This window comes from Eumetopias jubatus, unplaced genomic scaffold (genome assembly GCF_037043125.1).
Source record: "Eumetopias jubatus isolate StellerSeaLion01/CBP00866 unplaced genomic scaffold, mEumJub1_p1.0 scaffold_9, whole genome shotgun sequence".
NCBI classification, from domain to species: domain Eukaryota; kingdom Metazoa; phylum Chordata; class Mammalia; order Carnivora; family Otariidae; genus Eumetopias; species Eumetopias jubatus.
The window spans coordinates 119,692,992-119,718,141 of NW_028274815.1; the positions used below are offsets into that span (position 1 = coordinate 119,692,992).

Sequence of the window (25,150 nt, forward strand, 5' to 3'; positions counted from 1 at the left end):
ACCACAGCTCAGTGGATTAGGGAAGCACTGCCACCTGAGGGCAGCCCTAACCCGGTGACCTTGGTCTAGGACTAAGAGCAGGTTTTCCTCTTGGGGAGTTGTGATTGGTCGCAGGAACAGAAACAGGAAGAGACAGAGGGATTGAGTCCCTTTAACCACAGGATCTCAAGGTACAGAGCGCTGAGCTCCTGTTGCAGGTGAGGGACCATTTCTAGAACTCTTCTCGGGGGAGGGTGATATTTCAATTTCCAAACCACATCTGTGTTCCACATGGCCCAGGGTCCAGTTTTCCCTGAATTTTTGTGAGGCATGGCCAAGTGACCAAAATTCCTGTCTTCCTTTTTTATTAGATACCTTACATTTACCACCACTGTGCCATTACTAGAGGGAGCCAAATGAGCCTCTGCCCCTAACAGCCTAAGTGACTGACACATGCCCAGGAGCCCAGTCAGCATTCAAGGATGAGGAAGGAGGCCAGTGGTGGTCTTGCCAGTGTGCACCAGGAATAGCTCTCGGAGGCCTCTCCATCCCCGGGAGTCTGCCATGTCACCAGGATACCTAACTACACCTGCCCTGGGAAGCAGCCTAGTGAAATCATTTAGAGCCTGTTGAATTCTCACAGTATCCCTTAATCGCTGTGGGGCCTGGAGCACGCTCTTTTGCCTCCTTGAATCTCAGTTTCTGACTGTAATTTGACCATCAGCAATACCCCCCCACAGTAAGGATGAAATAAGGTGATGCATGTTCAATGCATAACATAGTACCTGCATCATACTGTGCACTCAATAAACATCAGCCATTTTTATTGGATGAGCACGTCTAGCTTGTTGATGGTTAACATGAAGAACAAATATGTCATGATGACAGATTCATCTGTTAATGTGACACCACAAATACTTTCTTCTTTGCTAATTTGCAGATACCCAGTAGGACTGGTGTTAATCATCGCCACCGCTGATCAAACTTTGATTAAATGCCACGCACTGTACTAAGTAAGCCTATAGATATAATTACCTTGTTCAATCTTCACAACAACACAGTGAGGTAGATTTCATTATCTTCCATTTTATAAATGAGGAAACCGAGGCTCAGAGAAACGAAGGGACCTATCTTACTTCTAATGTAAGTGGCTCAGCTGGCTTTCTATTGTCTGGTGTATTAAGTAGTGAAAAATGTTGCAGGCTGATTTCATAAATAGCATGAACATAGCAGGTTGTCAGTAGTCTAGAATAGCACTATCCAATAAAAACACAATGCAACCCACAAAGGTAATTTAAAGTTTTCCTAGTAGCCACTTAAATAAAAAGAGGATGAACTACATTTTAATAATATATTTTATTTAACCTAATATATCAGAAAATATTGTCATTTCGGTATATAACCGACATAAAAAATTACTAATGAGGTATTTTACACTTTTTCCCAAACTAAGTCTTTGAAATCTGGTGTGTATTCTACGCTTATAGCACATCTGGGTTTAGATTAAGCACCTTTTGAATGTTCAGTAGCCACATATGGCTGGCAGTTACCTTATTGGACAACAAAGATCTAGGTGGTGAGGGGTTCAAGGCTAATTCCATGTAAGAAGAGGGTCCTGAGGATACCCCTTCTACCGGAAGGCTGCTGCATTCTATAGAGTCTTAAAGGAGCTTCTCTGGCGTAGATCCCCCATTCTCTGGTATCCCTCCTGGGGATCCTACATCCTGGCAGAGTAGGGCCAGGTATACAGTAGCTATTGCCTGATGGAGCCCCCACATCATGTTCCAGGACCTTCTGGAAGCCGGACACCAAGTTCTGTAGTGCTTCTCTAGCGCAAGCCCCACCTCCTGGAGTTAACCTTAATGTGCCCCGAGTTAGTACATTCGGTCAGTTCCTACTTGTTTATTGAGCACCTACTAAGTGTCAGCCTCTGTGGTAAGCAATGGGAACACACACCAGTGAACACAGGCCATTGTAAGCTCACAGTCCTGTCATGATAAATGAGTAACCTACAAATGAAGAAATGTAATAAATGCTCTGGAGGACAAATGAAAGGTGTCATGGGACTAAATGGGGACACCGGAGATCTTGGGTGGGGGATTGTCAGAGAAGGTCTCCCTGAGCAAGTAGAATTACCTGGGCAATGGAGGAGTGGTGCACATTCGTGAGCAGTGTTGGGGACATAGAGGGAGCTGGAGGAGGGCCAGCGTGGAGGGCATGCAGCGCGGAAGGCTGGGGCAGCAGCCTGGAGTGAGTGTGACAGCCCTGGCTTCGTGCCTCACATACCCAGTTCAACCCAGCTGCGCGACTTGGGTGACAATGTTTCACCCTCTCTGGGCCTCCCTTAAAGGGATGCGGTGAAGACATATGAAAACACCTGCTAAAGCAGATGCCCCGATTCGTTGTTAAATTACTGACCTCCGTTATTATTTATTATAGGTTCTTCTGCACCATATGAAGAAGATGGCCAAGCTTTGTGTTTGTTTCCTTGTCTTGGGGACATTGGGGTTGAAGGCTCCAAAGTAGTTTTTAGAGAAGTGGAGACAGACCCTTACCCTTATTGTTTCCCTTACTTTATTTTTACTACAAGATTTGAACAACACAAGCAACAGGCTTGCATTTTAAAAATAAATCTTTTCTAGGGGTGCGTGGGTGGCTCAGTTACTTAAGAGACTGCCTTCAGCTCAGGTCATGATCCTGGAGTTCCGGGATCGAGCCCCGCATTGGGCTCCCTGCTCAGCGGGGAGCCTGCTTCTCCCTCTGACCCTCCCCCCTCTCATGTACTCTCTCCCTCATTCTCCCTCTCTCAAATAAAGAAATAAATCTTTAAAAATAAATAAATAAATAAATAAATCTTTTCTATCGGAATAATTTTAGATTTACAGAAAAGTTAAAAACCTAGTACAGAGAGTTCACATATTCCCTTCACCCAGCTTCCCCTAACAAGCACACGGCTATCATGTAGCCACAGTATATTTGTCAAGTAAGAAATTAATATTGGCCCATTACCATTACCCGAACTCCAGACTCAGTTTGGATTTCACCAGCTTTCCCTGTAATGTCCATTTTCTGTGCCAGGATCCAGTCCAGAACACCACATTACATTTCATCAGGTTGTATCTTCATCTCTTCCAATCTGCAACATCTCAAGTCTTTCCTTGTTTTTCTAGACCTTGACAGTTTTGGAGAATGTTAGTATTTTGCAGAATGTCCTTGATGTGCATTTCTTTGCTGGTTTCTCATGACTAGAATGGGTTTATGGGCTTGGGGAAAGAATTATCACAGAGGTGAAGTTCCCTTTCATCACACATCAGGGGCACATGATATCAACATGACTTATTCCTAGTGATATTAACCTTGATCACTTGGCTAAGGGGTGGCTGCCAAAGATACAGTTTCTCCTTTTCCAAAGATTCTGGTTTTGGAATATAGGCTTGATTTTAATACATATTTTAGAAAACATGTTTAGAAAACTTTGCCCAACGGTGAGAGAGTATATATTTTTCTCAAGCACATTAGGAGCATTTCTAAATATTGACCACATTGTATGTTGCAAAGCAAATCTCACATACCAATGCGTCAGTATCATATAGACTATAATATGTGACTACAACATAAAGACAAAACCAAAACAAACTTTAGAGAATATTCAGACTTGAATTAAATGAAAATCCTGTGTATCAAAACTTGTAGAATGCAGCTAGAATAGTACACAGGGAATTTATTATTTTTTTAATTTTTTAATTGTTATGTTAATCACCATATATTACATAATTTGTTTTGGTGTACTGTTCCATGATTCATTGTTTGTTCATAACACCCAGTGCTCCATGCAGAATGTGCGCTCCTCAATACCCATCACCAGGCTAACCCATCCCCCCAGCCCCTCCCCTCTAGAACCCTCAGTTTGTTTTTCAGAGTCCATCATCTCTCCTGGTTCGTCTCCCCCTCTGACTTACTCCCCTTCATTCTTCCTCTCCTGCTATCTTCTTCTTTTTCTTTTTTCTTAAAATATGTTGCGTTATTTGTTTCAGAAGTACAGATCTGTGATTCAACAGTCTTACACAATTCACAGCGCTCACCGTAGCACATATCTTCCCCAATGTCCATCACCCAGCCACCCCATCCCTCCCACCCCCGACCACTCCAGCAACCCTCAGTTTGTTCCTGAGATTAAGAATTCCTCATATCAGTGAGGTCATGATACATGTCTTTCTCTGATTGACTTGTTTCACTCAGCATAACACCCTCCAGTTCCATCCACGTCGTTGCAAATGGCAAGATCTCATTCCTTTTGATGGCTGCATAATATTCCATTGTGTATATATACCACATCTTCTTTATCCATTCATCTGTCGATGGACATCTTGGCTCTTTCCACAGTTTGGCTATTGAGTACACAGGGAATTTATAACCTCGAATGCTTTCGTTGGGATTTCCCACCAGTAAGGGAGCATGTGACCCATCACACAGGAGACTTACCTGTATTGACCCCTGTAGACAGGAATTCAGAGGGTTCAGAAATCCCCAATGTTCAGTCTTTGGCACTCCTTCCTAACCACGAGGGAATCAGAACACCAGCTTTATTCCCTGGCAGCCTTATTAGGGAGGTCATTAAGGGTCAAGATGGGATTCCTTGAACTCCGTTGGAATGGGCCCATCAAGGGCCACTCCTCACCAGAGAAGGATGTGCTAGGAAAATCTATCCTTCTCTTTCCATTTTCTGTGGCATTGGCTCAGCCAAGCATCCCCAGCATCTCTGCTTCTCAACAGTGAACTATGATGTGAATTGCTCCCATGAATTGTCCAGTGCACGACTATATGTGGACGCTGTGCCTAGCCTCAGTGGAAGAGGGATGGGGATGTGCCCTGGGATAAACCCAGCATATGTCTCTCACTGTATGCAAAAAACCAGATTGATTGTGAAGTCAGAAACCCACACACACAGAGAGGCAGAGATGCAGGACAGGAAGTCTGGTGGAATTCCAGTGCCTGGTGTTGGTTGTGTTGGCCCAGTTTGACTCCTGCCCTCCCCCTCATTTGAATTTGTAAGTTATTAAGGTATTCCATGGAGACTTTGCGTGAGGCACTGTGGGCATTTTGCTTACCCAGGCTGACTTTCCCCTGTATGACACTGGACTGCCGAACTAGATTTCCAGCAAACAGGCCTCATGTTGAGTTCTCAAAATAAACACGTAGCGATGGCCCTTGCTCACGGCCTTCAGACAACAGTCCGTTCTCAGTGGCTTGCCCTTATTTGGTCACAACATTTATTTTCTGGACTTAAAAATAAAAGAGCAGGCACAGTCCCTCCAAGCAGGAAAGGAGTATATGTAGGAATTGGACCTTTTGATGGGAGGGGATGTTCTGGGCACAAGCAGCCACTCCAGTGGGGCCCAGGTTGGCAAGCAAGACTGCCTGGAAAATGGTGCTCTCAAGAGCGGAGGAAATGAGGTGGGGGCGGAGCAAGATGGCAGAGGAGTAGGAGACCTGGATTGCGTCTGGTCTCAGGAATTCAGCTGAATAGGGATCAAACCTTTCTGAACACCTACGAACTCAACAGGAGATCGAAGATAAGAAGAGTAACAACACTCTGAACAGAAAAGCGACCACTTTCTGGAAGGTAGGACGTGCGGAGAAGTGAATCCGAGGCGATATTCGGGCGGACAGACGGCGGGGGAGGGGGCCTCCGTCGGCCGCTTCTGGCAAGTAATAGAGCCGCGGAGCACAAAATCGGAACTTTTAGAGGCCAGCTCCGCTGAGGGACGTCGCTCCAGTGGCTAAGCGGGGGGTGGGACCCTCGCGGGACAATGTGGTCTCAGGACCCTCGGGGTCACAGAAAGACCGGGGGTGCCTGAGTGCGGCAGAGCTCCCAGGGATCGGAGCGGGGAAGTCGGCTGCAGAGACGGAGCAGAGGCGCGGGCTCTCAGCTCGGGGTTGCCATAAACTGTGATCCGCGGCCCTGTCGGGCCACTGCTCCTCAAGCAGGGACCCAACAAGCGGCAGAGCCGGGGAGACTCCCCTTCCTCCCCCGGGAGGAGCGGTGTGGGAGCGCACCGCAGGGATCTGCTGGGTTTGGGGACTCCACACGGGGTCGGGTGCCAGAGATAGAAACGCTCAATCACAGGCCGGGTGAGCACGGAGTGCGGCCGGAGACCAGGGAGACGGGAGTGACTGCTTCTCTCTGGGGGCGCACTGAGGAGCGGGGCCCCGAGTTCTCAGCTCCTCCAGGCGGAGATTGGGAGACCACCATTTTCACTCTGGTCCTCCAAAGCTGTACCGAGAGCTTGCAGGGAACAAAAGCTCCTGAGAACAAACCCGAGCAGCTTGCTTAGCCTGGACACACAAGGGCGGGGCAATTCAGCCTCTTCCCAAAGACATTTGGGAACCACGGCAACAGGCCCCTCCCCCAGAAGATCAGCACGAACAGTCAGCCAAGACCAAGTTTACCGATCAAGGAGAACGGGAGAACTCCAGCGCTAGGGGAATACTGCACATAGAATTCATGGCTTTTTTTACCATAATTCATTAGTTTTTCAAAGTTAATTTTTTTAACTGCTTTTTTTAAATTTTTCTTTTTCCCTTTTTCAAACATCTTATCAATCCCTTTTTAAAAAAAAAACTTTTTATTTTTCATTGTTAGAGTCATATTTTTATCCCTTCATAGTAGTTACCCTTATTTTTGGCATATATATATAAGTTGTTCTCTCTTTTTAAAATTTTGAGATACAATTTCTTCTAACAAATCAAAGTATACCCTAAATCACTAGTGTATGGCTTTGTTCTATTCTCCTGCCTGATCACATTCTCTCCCTTTTTTTTTCTTTTATTTTCTTTTTCTTTTTAAATCTTCTTTCTTTTTAAAAACAACTTCTATCTTATCAATTCCTTTTATAAAATCTTTTATACTTTTCATCTTTACATTCATCTGCCATCCCTTCAGTGTATCAACCCTTATTTTGAACATATAGAAGTATTTCTTCCTTTAAAATTTTAGCAGGCACTTTCCTCTAACAGACCAAAATATGCCCAAAAGCTAGTGTGTGGCACTGATCTATGCACTAGCCTGATCATATTTGATCATATTCTGTTTTTTTGTTTTGTTCTGTTTTTGTTTGTTTTTATCTTTTTCTTTTTTTCTCTTCTTTCTTTCCCTTTCTTGTCCCCTGGTTTCAGGTCTTTTCTGATTTGTATAGAGTATATTTGCTGGAGACGTTGTTAACCTGTTAGCATTCCGTTCTCTCATTCATCTGTTCTCCTCTGGACAAAATGACAAGACGAAAAAAATCACCTCAGCAAAAAGAACAAGAGGTAGTACCATCTGCCAGGGACCTACTCAATACGGACATTAGTACGATGTCGGACCTAGAGTTCAGAATCATGACTTTCAAGCTGGGCTTGAAAAAAGCGTGGAAGTTATTAGAGAAACCCTTTCTGGAGAAATAAAAGAACTAAAATCTAGCCAAGTCGAAATCAAAAAGGCTATTAATGAGGTGCAATCAAAAATGGGGGCACTAACTGCTAGGATAAATGAGGCAGAAGAGAGAATCAGCGATATAGAAGACCAAATGATGGAAAATAAAGAGGCTGAGAAAAAGAGAGAGAAACAACTACAGGATCATGAGGGCAGAATTCGAGAGATAAGCGATACGATAAGACGAAACAACATTAGAATAATTGGGATCCCAGAAGAAGAAGAAAGAGAGAGAGGGGCAGAAGGTCTATTGGAGCAAATAATAGCAGAGAACTTCCCTAACGTGGGGAAGGAAACAGGCATCAAAATCCAGGAGGCACAGAGAACCCCTCTCAAAATCAATAAAAATAGGTCAACACCCCGACATCTAATAGTAAAACTTACGAGTCTCAGAGACAAAGAGAAAATCTTGAAAGCAGCTCGGGAGAAGAGATCTGTAACCTACAATGGTAGAAACATTAGATTGGCAACAGACCTATCCACAGAGACCTGGCAGGCCAGAAAGGACTGGCATGATGTCTTCAGAGCACTAAACGAGAAAAATATGCAGCCAAGAATACTATATCCAGTCAGGCTATCATTGAAAATAGAAGGAGAGATAAAAAGCTTCCAGGACAAACAAAAACTAAAGGAATTTGCAAACACAATACCAGCCCTACAAGAAATATTGAAAGGGGTCCTCTAAGCAAAAAGAGAGCCTAAAAGCAGCATAGATCAGAAAGGAACACAGACAATATACAGTCACAGTCACCTTACAGGCAATACAATGGCACTAAATTCATACCTTTCAATAGTTACCCTGAATGTAAATGGGCTCAGTGCCCCAATCAAAAGACACAGGCTATCAGATTGGATTAAAAAACAAGACCCATCAATATGCTGTCTACAAGAGACTCATTTTAGACCCAAAGACACCCCCAGATTGAAAGTGAGGGGGTGGAAAACCATTTACCATGCTAATGGACACCAAAAGAAAGCTGGGGTGGCAATCCTTATATCAGACAAATTAGATTTTAAAACAAACACTGTAATAAGAGATGAAGAAGGACACTATATCCTACTTAAAGGGCCTATCCAACAAGAAGATCTAACAATTGTAAATATCTATGCCCCTAACATGGGAGCAGCCAATTATATAAGGCAATTAATAAGAAAAGCAAAGAAACACATTGACAACAATACAATAATAGTGGGGGACGTTAACACCCCCCTGACTGAAATGGACGGATCATCTAAGCAAAAGATCAACAAGGAAATAAAGACTTTAAATGACACACTGGACCAAATGGACTTTACAGACATATTCAGAACATTCCATCCCAAAGCAATGGAATACACATTCTTCTCTAGTGCCCATGGAACATTCTCCAGAATTGATCACATCCTAGGTCACAAATCAGGTCTCAACCGGTACCAAAAGATTGAGATTATTCCCTGCATATTTTCAGACCACAATGCTTTGAAACTAGAACTCAATCACAAGAGGAAAGTCGGAAAGAACTCAAATACATGGAGGCTAAAGAGCATCCTACTAAAGAATGAATGGGTCAACCAGGAAATTAAAGAAGAATTAAAAAAATTCATGGAAAACAATGAAAATGAAAACACAACTGTTCAAAATCTTTGGGATACAGCAAAGGCAGTCCTGAGAGGAAAGTATATAGCAATACAAGCCTTTCTCAAGAAACCAGAAAGGTCTCAAATACACAACCTAACCCTACACCTAAAGGAGCTGGAGAAAGAACAGCAAAGAAAGCCTAAACCCAGCAGGAGAAGAGAAATCATAAAGATCAGAGCAGAAATCAATGAACTAGAAACCAAAAGAACAGTAGAACAGATCAACGAAACTAGGAGCTGGTTCTTTGAAAGAATTAACAAGATTGATAAACCCCTGGCCAGACTGATCAAAAAGAAAAGAGAAATGACCCAAATCAACAAAATCATGAATGAAAGAGGAGAGATCACAACTAACACCAAAGAAATACAAACAATTCTAAGAACATATTATGAGCAACTCTATGCCAGCAAATTAGATAACCTGGAAGAAATGGGTGCATTCCTAGAGATGTATCAACTACCAAAACTGAACCAGGAAGAAATAGAAAACCTGAACAGACCTATAACCACTAAGGAAATTGAAGCAGTCATCAAAAAGCTCCCAACAAACCAAAGCCCAGGGCCAGATGGCTTCCCAGGGGAATTCTACCAGACATTTCAAGAAGAATTAATACCTATTCTCCTGAAACTGTTTCAAAAAATAGAAATGGAAGGGAAACTTCCAAACTCATTTTATGAGGCCACCATTACCTTGATCCCAAAACCAAACAAAGACCCCATCAAAAAGGAGAACTACAGACCAATATCCTTGATGAACATGGATGCAAAAATTCTCACCAAAATACTAGCCAATAGGGTCCAACAGTACATTAAAAGGATTATTCACCGTGACCAAGCGGGATTTATCCCTGGACTGCAAGGCTGGTTCAACATCCGCAAATCAATCAACGTGATACAGTACATTAACAAAAGAAAGAACAAGAATCATATGATCCTCTCAATAGATGCAGAAAAAGCATTTGACAAAGTACAGCATCCTTTCTTGATCAAAACTCTTAAGAGTATAGGGATAGAGGGTACATACCTCAATATCATAAAAGCCATCTATGAAAAACCTACAGCGAATATCATTCTCAATGGGGAAAAGCTGAGAGCTTTTCCCCTAAGGTCAGGAACACAGCAGGGATGTCCACTCTCACCACTGCTATTCAACATAGTATTAGAAGTCCTAGCCACAGCAATCAGACAACAAAAAGAAATCAAAGGCATCCAAATCGGCAAAGAGGAAGTCAAACTCTCACTCTTTGCAGATGATATGATACTGTATGTGGAAAACCCAAAAGACTCCACCCCAAAACTGCTAGAACTCATACAGGAATTCAGTAAAGTAGCAGGCTATAAAATCAATGCACAGAAATCAGTGGCATTCCTATACATCAACAACAAGACAGAAGAGAGAGAAATTAAGGAGTCTATCCCATTTACAATTGCACCCGAAACCATAAGATACCTAGGAATAAATTTAACCAAAGAGGCAAAGGATCTGTACTCAGAAAACTATAAAATACTCATGAAAGAAATGGAAGAAGACACAAAGAAATGGAAAAACGTTCCATGCTCATGGATTGGAAGAACAAACATTGTGAAGATGTCAATGTTACCTAGAGCAATCTACACATTCAATGCAATCCCCATCAAAATACCATCCACTTTTTTCAAAGAAATGGAACAAATAATCCTAAAATTTATATGGAACCAGAAGAGACCCCGAATAGCCAGGGGAATATTGAAAAAGAAAAGCAAAGCTGGCGGCATCACAATTCCAGACTTTCAGCTCTATTACAAAGCTGTCATCATCAAGACAGTATGGTACTGGCACAAAAACAGACACATAGATCAATGGAACAGAATCGAGAGCCCAGAAATGGACCCTCAACTCTATGGTCAACTCATCTTTGACAAAGCAGGAAAGAACGTCCAATGGAAAAAAGACAGCCTCTTCAACAAATGGTGTTGGGAAAATTGGACAGCCACATGCAGAAGAATGAAACTGGACCATTTCCTTACACCACACACAAAAATAGACTCCAAATGGTTGAAAGACCTAAACGTAGGACAGGAGTCCATCAAAATCCTAAAGGAGAACACAGGCAGCAACCTCTTCCACCTCAGCCACAGCAACTTCTTCCTAGAAACATCGCCAGAGGCAAGGGAAGCCAGGGCAAAAATGAACTATTGGGATTTCATCAAGATAAAAAGCTTTTGCACAGCAAAAGAAACAGTCCACAAAACCAAAAGACAACCGACAGAATGGGAGAAAATATTTGCAAAGGACATATCAGATAAAGGGCTAGTATCAAAAATCTATAAAGAACTTATCAAACTCAGCACCCAAAGAACAAATAATCCAATCAAGAAATGGGCAGAAGACATGAACAGCCATTTTTCCAAAGAAGACATCCAAACGGCCAACAGACACATGAAAAAGTGTTCAACATCGCTCGGCATCAGGGAAATCCAAATCAAAACCTCCATGAGATAACCTCACAGCCGTCAGAATGGCTAAAATTAACAAGTCAGGAAACGACAGATGTTGGCGGGGATGTGGAGAAAGGGGAACCCTCCTACACTGTTGGTGGGAATGCAAGCTGGTGCAACCACTCTGGAAAACAGTATGGAGGTTCCTCAAACAGTCGAAAATAAAGCTACCCTACGATCCAGCAATTGCACTACTGGGTATTTACCACAAAGATACAAATGTAGGGATCCGAAGGGGTACGTGCACCCCAATGTTTATAGCAGCAATGTCCACAGTAGCCAAACTGTGGAAAGAGCCAAGATGTCCATCGACAGATGAATGGATAAAGAAGAAGTGGTATATATACACAATGGAATATTATGCAGCCATCAAAAGGAATGAGATCTTGCCATTTGCAACGACGTGGATGGAACTGGAGGGTGTTATGCTGAGTGAAATAAGTCAATCAGAGAAAGACATGTATCATATGACCTCACTGATATGAGGAATTCTTAATCTCAGGAAACAAACTGAGGGCTGCTGGAGTGGTGGGAGGTGGGAGGGATGGGGTGGCTGGGTGATAGACATTGGGGAGCGTATGTGCTATGGTGAGCACTGTGAATTGTACAAGACTGATGAATCACGGATATGTACTTCTGAAACAAATAATGCAATATATGTTAAGAAAATAAAAAGAAGGAAATAGCAGGAGGGGAAGAATGAAGGGGAGTAAGTCGGAGGGGGAGACGAACCATGAGAGCCGATGGACTCTGAAAAACAAACTAAGGTTTCAGAGGGGAGGGGGGTGGGGGGATGGGTCAGCCTGGTGATGGGTATTAAAGAGGGCACATTCTGCATGGAGCACTGGGTGTTATGCACAAACAATGAATCATGGAACACTACATCAGAAACTAATGATGTAATGTATGGTGATTAACATAACAATAAAAAATTATTAAAAAAATAAATAAAAGAGCGGAGGAAATGAGCTCATGGGAACTCGAGGGGCCTACCGGGGGGAAGAGGATACTAACCAAGGCAGCCCTTTTATGTGCAAGACCTTGAGGAAATGTTTTTTGCATGGCTCCTTTCCATATAAGCAATTTGCTTAAAAATATATGTCACAAAATTCATGGGCCCATGTGGAATATAGTGATTCATCGATGGGGATTTAGAATAATGGGTAAGGAGGAGGTGCTGGGACTGTATTTATTGTCCTATCAGGGCACATGAGAATTCTTGGTAGTATCCAGGCGCCATCTCTTCCAGTTCAAGTCCAAGAACCTCCCTTCATGTTTTTTACTATAAAATGTGCCATTATTGCTTAATTTCATATTTCCTACTGCCAAAAGAGATATGCTACTTGGAACCTGTTAGTACTGAGGCAATATAACCCAACTTTGTAGTTTCCTAACAGATTTATTTAATGCTTGGTATATTATTACTCACGATGCTGCATCATCCATGAGTGGTGGTCTCGATATACTTGCTTCCAAGGACCCAGAGATTTTTACTGTGACTCACTGATGAGAACTACAAATACAAATCTTACCCAGAATATGCAGGAAAATATGAATGATAATTTATTTTCTGGTCATGTTAAATTTACCTTTTGGAGTATTGTTTCATAAACATGGATAACACATCTTCCAGTCATGTCTTGAACTCTTCAGGCAATAATCACTGTGTTCCTAAAATGTGATTGCTTTTAATGCTGACCACACTCACTTTCTATACACCACCACTAGCAGGGAGCACAGGAAAGGGATCTGCAAGAAGAGCAGTCCCATTCATACACGATACATCCACCTTTGTTCTGTATGGCTTAAGACAATGAGAACACCATGCCATCAGTCCATCATAGGCAAGAAAGTACATCAATAGGAAGAGCACATTGGTATTGCAGAGCAACATTTCAAGTCGTTGGAGGAGATAGGCATAGCAACTCCTGCCAAAAGGGGTGAGGTGATCACCCTGAGGGCCAGCTGAGGAAGGGACTGCAGAGTACATGGAGTAAAGGATCCCTGCTGCTCCCCTCCCCCATCACTCTGGCTGCAGTAGGTCAGAGCAGTATCATGGTCTGAACACAGAGGTGCAGACCAACATTTGGGCCCACATCATGCAACTCAAGCTCAAGCATCTGCAGTGGACTGTTGGTAGCTCAGAGTCCTACTCACCCTGGTTTCAATGTGAGTGAGAGTCACCAAAATCAGCATGCCAACACCATTTTGGCAGCCCAATCTCACACAAGCTGGTGAAAGAAATTCTGCTAATAAGAGTGAGTTCCTGGGGTGCCTGGGTGGCTCAGATGGTTTGGCGTCTGCCTTCAGCTCGGGTCATGGTCCCAGGGTCCTGGGATCAAGCCCCGCATCGGGCTCCCTGCTCGGCAGGAAGCCTGCTTCTCCCTCTCTCATTCCCTGTGCTTGTGTTTCCTCTTTTGATGTGTCTCTCTCTGTCAAATAAACAAATAAAATCTTTAAAAAAAAAAAAAAGGGTGAGTTCCTCGCCAGGCTGTCCTCCTGGAACAAGAACTGGCCTTGAGACTCCAGAATGATTCCATAAATGTAAGTCCTGGAGCTCTTCAAGGCATCTGGTCAACCTCACACATAAGTGATGGGGAGGGGGGTGAGACAGAAGGTTGAAGAGCTCTTCAAAGAGAAGAAATAAAGAATGAGACTCACAGGGGATGGACTTGGTCTGGGAGTGCATCACCCTGCCTGGATGGCACTTCTGGCTCTGGCCACTCTCAACCACTGGAGTAAGGCTTAGAAAACTTCAAGATAGAAATTTCTAGCTAACAGGACCCATGTGGGGCCTGGTCTGGATTGGGGCGCCCTACAAAGGTGGCATTGTTGGCCTTGGAGGGGCACTTGGAAAAGTTTGAGGAATACCAATCCAAAATGCAGCACTCCTTGAGGCACAGGGTCTGGGGCAGGGGACCTCTTACCTAGGTCTAATGATGGCACTACCAGTAGCCACCAGATATTATTCACTTAAGACTTAACAGTAGAGCAAGAAAGTCTAAGGTTAGATGCTAAGCCAATGAATTTTTAATCCACTATCCATCCACCAACCCCACATCTACCCATCCATCCAACAAATGTTTATTGAGTACCTACACTGTGCCAGTATTGTCTTAAGTTCAAGAGAAGTAGAAGTTGGTCTTCCCAACCATTATCTACCCCAAACTAGTTCTGTATATTTTGAAAAAGAAGAAAAAAAAATTGGCTACAGATGATATACCTCTCATACATCTGTTAATAACTTTTCTTAATTATGGCTCTTGAAAGTGTTTTAATTACTATTAACGCATACAATTGACCCCAAATCTTAGTGGTTTAAAACATTAAAAATATTTATTTTGCTCATGAATTTGCTCTTTGGTCAGAGCTCAACAGGATTACCTTGTCCCTGTTCTGCTTGGTGTCAGGTACGGTGGCGTGAAACCTGGGGACTGCAATCATCTGAAGGCTTCCTCACTCACATATCTGGACATTTAATGTTGCCAGCTGAGACATTAGCTCAAGCTGTCAGCGGGAATACCTCCACATGGTCTTTTCGTGTTGCCTGGGCTTCCTACCAACATGGTGACTGGGTTCCAAGGATGAGTATTACAAAAGGGGGTAAGCTAAGTGGAAGCTGTATCCTCTTTATGACCTAGTCCCAGAAGCCACACAATATTCCTTTTGCCACATTGACCAGAACAGTCATGACCGGACTCCAGAGGAGGGAACATGGATCCCATTTCTCAGGAAGAAGAGTGTTGGTTACATTGTAAGAACTGTGAGATGGGTTTTGTATATCTATCTATCTATCTATCTGGCCAACTTTGGGGAAAAAAGTTCTGCCAAAAGAGGTTAATATAACTCCATTTTTCCTATTTTGAATGCAATGCCTTTTTTTTTTTAAAAGATTTTATTTATTTATTTGATAGAGAGAGACACAGTGAGAGAGGGAACACAAGCAGGGGGAGTGGGAGAGGGAGAAGCAGGCTTCCCGCCTAGCAGGGAGCCCGACACGGGGCTTGATCCCAGGACCCTGGGATCATGACCTGAGCTGAAGGCAGATGCTTAACGACTGAGCCACCCAGGTGCCCCAGCAATGCCTTTTAATACACAGTATATAAGTACACAATACAAAGTGATATTCTGACATAACAGTTTCAGAGGAAGACACTCTCCCAATTTATTCTACTCTTCTAGTTAGAAATTATGATGTGGAACATGTTTGAATTGGGCACTGTGTTTGGAGAAACCATAAGGTTTCCCTCTGTACAGCATTTCATGTTTCCTCAGTCTGTTGCACAGTCTGAAACACTTTCCTCACGTGTTTCTAAGTGTTATGTTTAGTCTTTTCTTCCCCCACAGGTGTGTGTGTGTGTGTGTGTGTGTGTGTGTGTGTGTGTGTGTGTGTGTAGGTTATAACTTTATTGTTATGTTGGTTTAAGTGAAGCCCTCAAAAATTAAAAAAAATGGTAAAGAAAAAGGTGCAGAAATGTATTACCTTTAAAGAATGATTCTTGGGGCGTCTGGCTGGCTCAGTCAGTAGAGCATCTGACTCTTGATCTCAGGGTTGTGAGTTCAAAGGCCCACATTGGGTGTGGAGCCTACTTAAAAAATAAAGAATGACTCTCTTGCATCTTTTCTCCACCAACCCCCACCAAATATTAAATCTTATCTTCGGACCAGTACAATAGTTCTTACACTTTGTATTTTATGTAAAAGCCATACTCTTTTTTTTTTAAAGCCATACTCTTGACTTAAAATTATTTATTGCCTATATAATTTTTATTTGCATTATTCCATTGATATATTTTTCTATTAAAATATTTCGGTGTCTTGGGTTGGAATTGAACATTTTTTTTGTTTTCCCATTAAAATTAATGGAAACATATATGTCTTCATTTAACAGCTTTCACTTAAGAGTCAGAATTTTCCAGAAATGAAGTCACTAAGGGGGAACTAGATGCATTTTTGTTCTCTCCCTAAGAGCTTTCGGGCAGCTTCCTAGTCCTGTGTCTGTCACTTTTCCAATTCCCACCATCTGTTGCTCTTTCAATCTGTCACTTTCATGATCAGCCCTTACCTGTCTGATATATTACAGATATTCAATATTGTTAGAAATGAGTCTGGTTGAAAGTAACATAAAACTCAACAAACTCTGATCTAAAGAAGATTTTCCCTGCCTCATAAAACAGGAAGGCAGTCCAGGGTTTGTGCAGCTGCTTGAATATATCCTAAAGAACCAGGCTTCTGGGGTGCCTGGGTGGCTCAGTCCTTAAATGTCTGCCTTCGGCTCAGGTCATGATCCCAGGGTCCTGGGATCGAGCCCCACATCAGGCTCCTTGCTCCACGGGAAGCCTGCTTCTCCCTCTCCCACTCCCCCTGCTGTGTTCCGACTCTCACTATCTCTCTGTCAAATAAATAAAATCTTAAAAAAAAAAAGAACCAGTCTTCTTTTGTCTTTCTGTTCCACCTTCCTTAGCACAGTCCTCCTCATGGTCTCAAGATGACTGCAGCACCTCCAGGTGCTGTGCCTGAATTCCATGAGTGAAGTAAGGGAAAGGTGAAGGTCACCAATGTCTCCAAAGACTTCCTTTTTATTCTGGAAGGGAAGATCTCCCTTTGGACTTCTGTCTACATCCTATTGGCCAGAAACTTCGTTTTGTTACCATTCCTATCTGCAAGGGAGGTTGGGAATGGTATGCTTTGCTTTCCAGTCTCTGTAATTCTGAAAGGCAAGGGATACGTGGTTGGAATAGATATTGAGTGATCCTCTTACAGTGTCTGTCACACTGCGTTTAATTGAAATGCATTGCTTTGATCCACAAAGTGTCCTGGATATAGCCCCATTCCTGTCCTAGAACATTCTTACTCCTTGTTCCTCTTTCCTCTAACAACTTTCCCGTGGTGGGGCTTGGGGGGGGGGGGCTGCTGGCAAGGTCTTGAGGAAACACTCTTCTCTTTTATCCTTCTTATGACAGTATCAGTTCGTGGTCTCTTCTAACCGAAGGTAAGGAGGAGTCAGCATTTTCTCAGCTCTCTTCAGCCCTTTTCAGACCACCATGCCTTCAGCACTACTCAACACCCTGATCCTGTCTTCTCTAAATATCAAGGACAGTCTCAAGGCCGTGGCTTCCCTCCTCTTCTCTCAGCCCAAGTTTCCCCCTTTACACTCCCAAGGCACTTGAGCTGTACCTACTTAAAGGTATTTATTATTTTCTTCGTTAAGGCTGAAACCAAATTATTGAAAGTGGTAATGTTTACATAATCTATGGTGCATCATAGGTGCTCAAATCGTTATCTCCTATTATTATCACTATTTATGTCTTCTCGCCTGTGTCAGCCTCAGCTCCTCAACCAGAGGCTCTGATGTCTGATTCATCTTTGTGGTCTGCTCCTGGCCTGGAACTGAGTATTTCTTACAGTTAATGCTATGCCCAGGTAATAAGGGAGCAGCGGGAAAACGGCAACATTTCAAAGAAAGGGTGATGTAATGGTGGGATGTGAGAAACTTCTAGAACCTGGGTAGGACCCAAAATCTTGCAGAGAAACCTTCACTCCGTCCGCACAGAAAACACGGAACTCTGGACTGATTCACAGGGATGCAGGTGGAGCACACCCTCGGCAGTATTGAGACAAGGTAGGTGCAGCCGTCACTTTACTCCTCCCACTTCACTTGATCCGGAAAGGAAGGAGGGAGTATGCCCCGCGCGGCGATCTGGGATAGCTGCGCACGCGCAGCTTCCGGCGCCGTGTCTCGGGAATTATTTGACGCCGCGGCTTCGGACCCGCAGAAGTCTCTAACCCGGAGCGCCGCGCACGCGCGGTGGTCCAGTCGGTTCGGGGAGTTATTTGACGCTGCCGCCCCTGGCAGTCGGAAGTTGCCAGAGCAGAGCTCAGCCGGCCGGCCTGACCGGCCTTCGTCGTCCCCCGGGCGCCCTCGGAGAGTCGCTGACGGGTGGACGGACCGACCGCCTGAGGACAGCCGGCCTGGGCAGCAAAAGAACCGGCACTATGGCGCGGGTGGCGTGAGGCGGAAGGCCGAGTGCGGCCGGCGGCGGCGGCGGCGGCGCCCGCCCCAGCGATGCGGGCTCCGCCCGTCGCCTCAGGTAACCGGACGGCCCTCCCTGTCGCGGCCGGACCCTCCCCTCCCCTCCCCTCCCATCCCCTCCCCTCCCTTCCCCTCCCCTCCGGGCGGTCCCGGAACGGCCAAATCTGTCTCTCGGGCCCGGGTGCCCCAAGGGCCCTGCCTTCGGAAGCACGTCTCTGCCTTTCTCGGGGGACCCCCGGGGTCCAATGGAGCCTGGCCCTGACTCGGGGCTGGGGGAGGAGTCGGCGGCTTCTATAGGGTCTCTTCCGACCGGGTCTAGCCCTTGGGAGCTGTCCGGGCCGGGCGATGCGCTCTCCTGGCAACCTGGGGGAGGGGGCGGGTCTTGGAGCGGAGCTAGACAGCTCCGCGAGGAATTTGGTCCAGCAGAAGGGTTGCTTGAGTTGCTGCCGTCCTGTGGGGACGATGCTGCCCATTGCACAGTGACAGTCGGGTGAGGAAGAGTTAATAACGAGAATAAACAGCAGACCCTTGTTAAGCGCTCACTACACGCCAGGCATCGTGCCAGGCCATTACGTTCGCCACATCTAACTTCACAACAAGCCTGTAAGGTAGGAGGGTTATCCCCATTTTACTGACGATGCAACTGAGGCTCTGAATGGTTTGGTGACTTACTTGCCCAAGGTCACATAGCTGGTAATTTGGACCCAGGCAGCCTGACTCCAGGTCAGTGGCTCTTCCAACTTTGCTGCATGTTAAAGTCACCTGGAGCCGCTTTTAAAGATTCCCAAAGCTTAGGCAACAGACCCAGATCGATTAAATCAGAATGTTTGGGGGAAGCGGGGGAGTCAGACGTCAGTATTTTTTAAGGAGCCCCATGTGATTCGAGTGTGTAGCAAACTTTGGGAACTGCTGGGGTGGGCAGCCCTGTATCTCAGAAGACGTTTCAGTGCGTCTGCAGTTTAAGTGTGTAGGAGAATCATCTGGGAGTTTGTTAAAAATTCGAGTTCCACTTGCAAAGATCGTATCTTTAGGCCCAGTGACTACCCCACTTTGAAAGCCACTTGGAGATGGAAAGTAACTTTCTGTACAGGATTTCTGAGTTGCTGTACCTTTACAGTGTATGCATCTCATGTAAAACTGTTAGTTTGCAGTTTTCCTGGATATACAGTACTCACGGGTCTAGTGTCTTTAACTTCTGGGTCATCTTTGCATATGCTGTTCTTCTGCCTAGGCTATCCTCCATGCTTTGTCCCCACTCCACCCAAACGCACACACTTCTGCTCTCTCTTATACACGTGCACAGAGCTTTTTCTTCCAGTCTCTGCCTGCCTAACTCCCAACATGCCCTTCGGGATGCCTATGTCTGTGACACTCAACCACTTTGGGTCGTTCTTATATGCTCTTTAGCATCATCATAATGGAATTTACCAATTCTTTATCTGTGTCCAGTAGAAGAGACAAATGCAACACATTTCTGTCTCTTCTACTGGATTATGAGCAACTTGAACTGTATTTTTTTGATCTCTGTTCCTCCCAGTGTTTTGATATAGACTTACACAGGTTTTACTGATTGGCATGTTTGAGTCTCTTCTATGTCATAGACTTAATGCTCTAAACAGATTCTTCTCTATTTCCATTTTTGCAAAAGGTGTTTGGTAGTTCTTAGCCTATAGAGTTTTGTTCTTTTTGCTTAGAAACACTCTAGTTAGGTTCATTAATTTATCCATCCAGCAGTTGGACAAACACATTGAGTTCTCACACTGGCAAGGCACTATGTAGGATGATATGTAATCAACATTGGTTGATTTTTTGTTTTTAAATCGGATTTTATCATAATCAGATATGATCAGTTCTGCAGTGGAGACCTTTAATTGTCCTTAGGCCTTTGCATATGTTCCCTACCTCATTGTCCAAAATAGTGTTTAGTTGTCATTTACTAAATGTTATTGCCTTGTTGGTACTTGATAAATGCTAGTAGATGGAATTGGCTATTAGTAGTAGTTCATCCTGTTCATTAGGAGAGATGACATAAGTAGTACTTAATGAAGATTAAAACCTTGATGTCAGAGGATTTGACAAACTTAGTATATATTTATTGTAAAATGCCCAAACTGCTATTGCCCAACGTATTTACAGATTTTAAAGAAAGGCAGGCCAGTAATTCAGATTGTATTTCTTCTTGGCTGGTCTTCAAACCATGTAAAATTTATAAAAGAGAATGAGTGAATATGTGTGTGAAGGTCATTATGAAGAGATTTTTGGACAATAAAGATTTTTTTTATAGCAGTTAAATATGGTGAAGTATGTGGACTAAATAAAAATATATACATTTTATAAAAGACATTCTTTACAGGATAAGGATTGTTATAGAAAGATTCTCTTCGTTCTGTTTTGGACTGTTTTGTCAATTTTTAGGCTAAGGCTAATAGAGAAACTGATGGGACAATTCTTGTTAAATTCAGATACTCAAGAAACTTGCCCTTGTTTCTTTCTGATCAGATATGGACAGAGTATCCAGTTCGGGCCTCAGCGCATGGAAGAAACTAAATCTTTAAGCCTGATGTTTTACTCTGTAGTTGATATCCAAAGTAAAGGTGGAATATTTCACATGTTCATTAAAGACCAAAAGTGGCTCCAATCAAGATAGCCTGAGACTTAGAAATGGATTCTGTTTAATTTGAGATACTCATCATTGTTAGCAGATGTGTTTTCTGACATGTGTAAAGACCTTTTGGATAGAATACATGATTTCTTTTGGTACAAGATGATTAAAGTTTTAGAATTAAAGTACATGGAGTTTAATTCTAAGTGTTTAGAGGTGAAGAAAGACTACCCAAGACTACATGGTTGGGTTCTAGCACATCAGGGGCTAGAAAGCAGGTTCCTTCCTGCATGCAGTATTTCCTTCCACCTCCATGCCCCACGTGAGAGGATGTCTTGTTTGTTATTATTTTGTGTGTGGTGTGTTTTGGGGTTGGGGAAATGACAGAGTAGTCTGCTATATTTGAGATACTCAATTAGATGTATAGTGAATGCTTGTTGTGTGACATGTACTTTATATGCTGAGGATACCAAGATAAATAAGACACAGCCTCTGTCCTCAAGGAGTCTATAGTCTAGTTAGAGTTGTAATAAAAATGGAAGTATAGTATCTAAGTCAGCTCTGCTGGGTAGAATTTTCTGCAGTGATGGAGCTATTCTGTATCTGCACTGTCCAATATGGTTGCCCCTAGCCACATGTGAGTACTGAGCACTGGAAATGTGACTAATGTAAATGAGGAACTGAATTTCTAATTTAAATGCAAGTAGTTACATGTGGATATGGCTACTGTATTGGACAGAGCAGGCATAAAAGGCATAAAAGATGAGAAGTGTGGTGGTACTGGTGGGGGGCGGGCAGGGTATTCATAGTATTCATGCTTTTTTTTTTTTTTTTTAAACAGACTAGCAGAAACTACCTATTTACCCTTTTAGGGAGGAATGTCTTTCTTTCTTGTGATTCAGGTGTTTGATAGGATCCCCAACAGAATCTGGTGTATAGGTGAATACATTCCTTTCTGATGAAACTTGATTGGTATTTGCCTTGTAGGGTCAATGGGACTACAACAGACATGTGAACTATAATCCTTTTGTCTTTATTTGTCATAAAGTTATATGGGTGACCTTGAGAGCGATGTGTGCTTTAAAATCCAGCATGGTTCATTTATTTACTCAAAGTTTTGGCACCCTGTACCCTATTTTTCCTAAGAGAAACAAGGCATGCCTGATAATGTTTACCTTGCCTTTGTACATCTTAAAGTATGTTGACTTAATGTCACTTTATTTGATCCTTCCCCTGAGTTACTTTAGGTAGGTACTGCAGGTGTTCTCCTTGTTTTGCAGATGAGGAAACTATGACAAAAAATGCCAAGTGACTTGTCCAAGGTCATAATGTTGAGGTATGGAGCCAGACAAAAGGGAAGAGCAGTGGACTTTGGAGCAAAAGGTGGAGTTTCTTGTCCCAGCTATATTGTCACTTGATGTGACTGTGAGCAGGTTATAGCCTTTTTTGTTTCCTCACCTAGTGTGTCTAGTATATCTGTCTTACTGAACTTTTTAGGCTTGTTATTGGAATAAAATGAAATAACATGTGAAAGCTCTTTCAAAATGGTCAGTTTTGCAAAGGTACATTGTTATCAGGCAATGTTTTTCTCTTGTTTGATGCTGACTTCAAAACTCACCATGTCAGTTAATCTTAATGTTGAATACTGCAGTACTCTGGTGTTGTCACAGATTTGTCTTCCTCACTATGAAACCTTCCCTTGGGCAGCCATCGTGTCCTGTTTATATCTGCATACCTATACCTAGGACAATACCTGATACATAGCAGGTGTTTAATAAATTCATTTGTTTCATGAAATAACTGATGTCTGGATTTACTTTATGAAGTTTTAAAAAAAATTTCTCTGTAATTAGACTTGAAGCTTCTTGGGAACAGGGATTTTATTTATTCACTGTTATTATTTCCTATGCATGGTGTATAGAAGGCATGCAATAAATATTGGTTGAGTCAGTTGATGTAATTAATGTCTGGCTGTGGTCTCAGTGCGTCTACCACTACCACTGTGTCGATCATTTTGGTAATCTGTCAATTAGACCAAACCTTCATGTTACTCTGCAGTAGTACCTACAAACCATAAGCTGTTACCGGCACACAGTCACCTGATGATAGAAACCTCCAGGGAGATTACCTAGAAAATGGATACGTAGAGTTGGGAAGAAATTAAGTGATCTGCAGGGGAGCATTGTCATCATCTTCTCCTTCCTCCTGTCATATTTACTTCTGGAGACTTCTCTGCTAGTAGCTCAGGGTGATAGCTGACTGAGCCTATCTGGGGAGGATCCTTAACTTAGCAGTCAGAGCCCTTAATTATCTAACTTCAGTTATGTCTTCTTTTCTCACTGCAGTGCCCGGGCCTCCCTGCCTTATCCCCGTCCTCCCCTCCCTCCTCCTCCTCAGTATATTAGCTACACTGGAGTTTACTTTTCTATTGTCCCTTCAGCCTGTCTTGGACACTTAGACCAAATTCTAGTTTTTGTTGTATCATTTCTATGATAAAGTTAATATTCTCTCATTTTCTGCCCCAGTTTTTACTGAATTAATTCTAAATCTCCAATCCTAGCATTCATACTCTTTCAAAATTGGTCACCGTTTATCGTTGAAATCTTATCCCTTCTACATACAACTTTTTTTTCTGCCACTCTAGGTTTTTAGTTTCTGGTACTCTTTGTTGCTACTTGAAGCAAGCGCCCTTCTTCGTATTTTTCTTTTCTACCTGCCTCTTTTTACTCTCACTCTTATTCAGTTAATTTTCTTATCTCTGTTAAAATCGTAACCTTCCTTCAATACCCCATTCATTCTTCCCTGATCTTATCCTGTTGTTTTCCAGCTCAGCCCTTCTTTCAATCAAAAGTAATCTTTTGTCCTCTGAACTTCCACGATGTCTTTCGGATAGCTTACCATAATATGTTTAGTTAATATCCATCATCTTCTGTAGATAAAATAAAAAGAAAAAATATTTTCCTTGTGATGAGAACTCAGGATCTGTTCTCCTAACAGCTTTCCTATATGTCCTGTAGCAGTGTTAACTTTAGTCATCATGTTGTACATTATATCCCTAGTGCTTATTTATCTTGTAACTGGAAGTTTGTACCTTTTGACCACCTTCCTCCAATTTCCCCTCCCCAAAGCCCCCATCACTGGTAACCACAAATCTGATTTCTTTTTCTAATTTTGTTGGGGGTTTTTTGTTTGTTTGTTTTTAAGATGCCACATATAAGTGAGATCATACAGTATTTGTCTTTCTCTGTCTAGTGTCACGTAGCATAATGCCTTCAGGGTCCATCCACGTTGTTGAAATGGTAGAATTTTCTTGTTTCTTTATGGCTAAGTAATATTCCATTATACACACACACCCACCCCCCCACAACTTCTTTATCCATTCATCCATCAGTGGACACTTAGGTTGTTTCCATGTATTAATGTTGCTATGAACATGGGGGTGCAGATTATCTTTTTGAATTAGCATTTTCATTTCCTTTGGATATATTCCCAGAAATGGAATTGCTGGATCATATGCTAGTTCTTTTTTAATTTTTTGAGGAACTTCATACCTTTTTCTATAGTGGCTGTACCAGTTTACAGTCCCACCAACAGTGTACAGGGGTTCCCTTTTCTCCACATCCATGCCAGCATTTATTGTATCTTTTTGACGATGGCCATTTTAACAGGCATGAGGTAATATCTCATTTTGGTTTCAATTTGCATTTCCCTAATGACTAATGATGTTGAACACCTTTTCATGTACCTGTTGTCCATTCATATGTGTTCTTTGGAAAAATGTCTATTCAGATCCTTTGCCCATTTTTAATTGGATTATTTGGGGTTTTTTTGCTATTGAGTTGTATGAGTTCTTTGTGTGTTTTGGATATTAACCCGTTATCAGATACATGGTTTGCAAGTATTTTTTCCCATTCAGTAGGTTGTCTTTTCACTTTGTTGATGGTTTCTTTTGCTGTACAAAAGCTTC

The 25,150-nt window shown here is 42.9% G+C and overlaps 1 protein-coding gene across 2 annotated transcripts in view; it reads left to right on the forward strand.

Moving 5' to 3' along the window:
• The first annotated feature begins 18,406 nt into the window (after positions 1–18,406).
• RALGAPB (Ral GTPase activating protein non-catalytic subunit beta) overlaps positions 18,407–25,150 on the forward strand; it is an 82,499-nt gene continuing 75,755 nt past the window's right edge. For both annotated transcript variants that reach the window (XM_028121874.2, XM_028121875.2), the window contains exon 1: positions 18,407–18,639. The gene's annotated coding sequence lies outside the window, so the exon portion shown is untranslated. The remainder of the gene's footprint in view (positions 18,640–25,150) is intronic.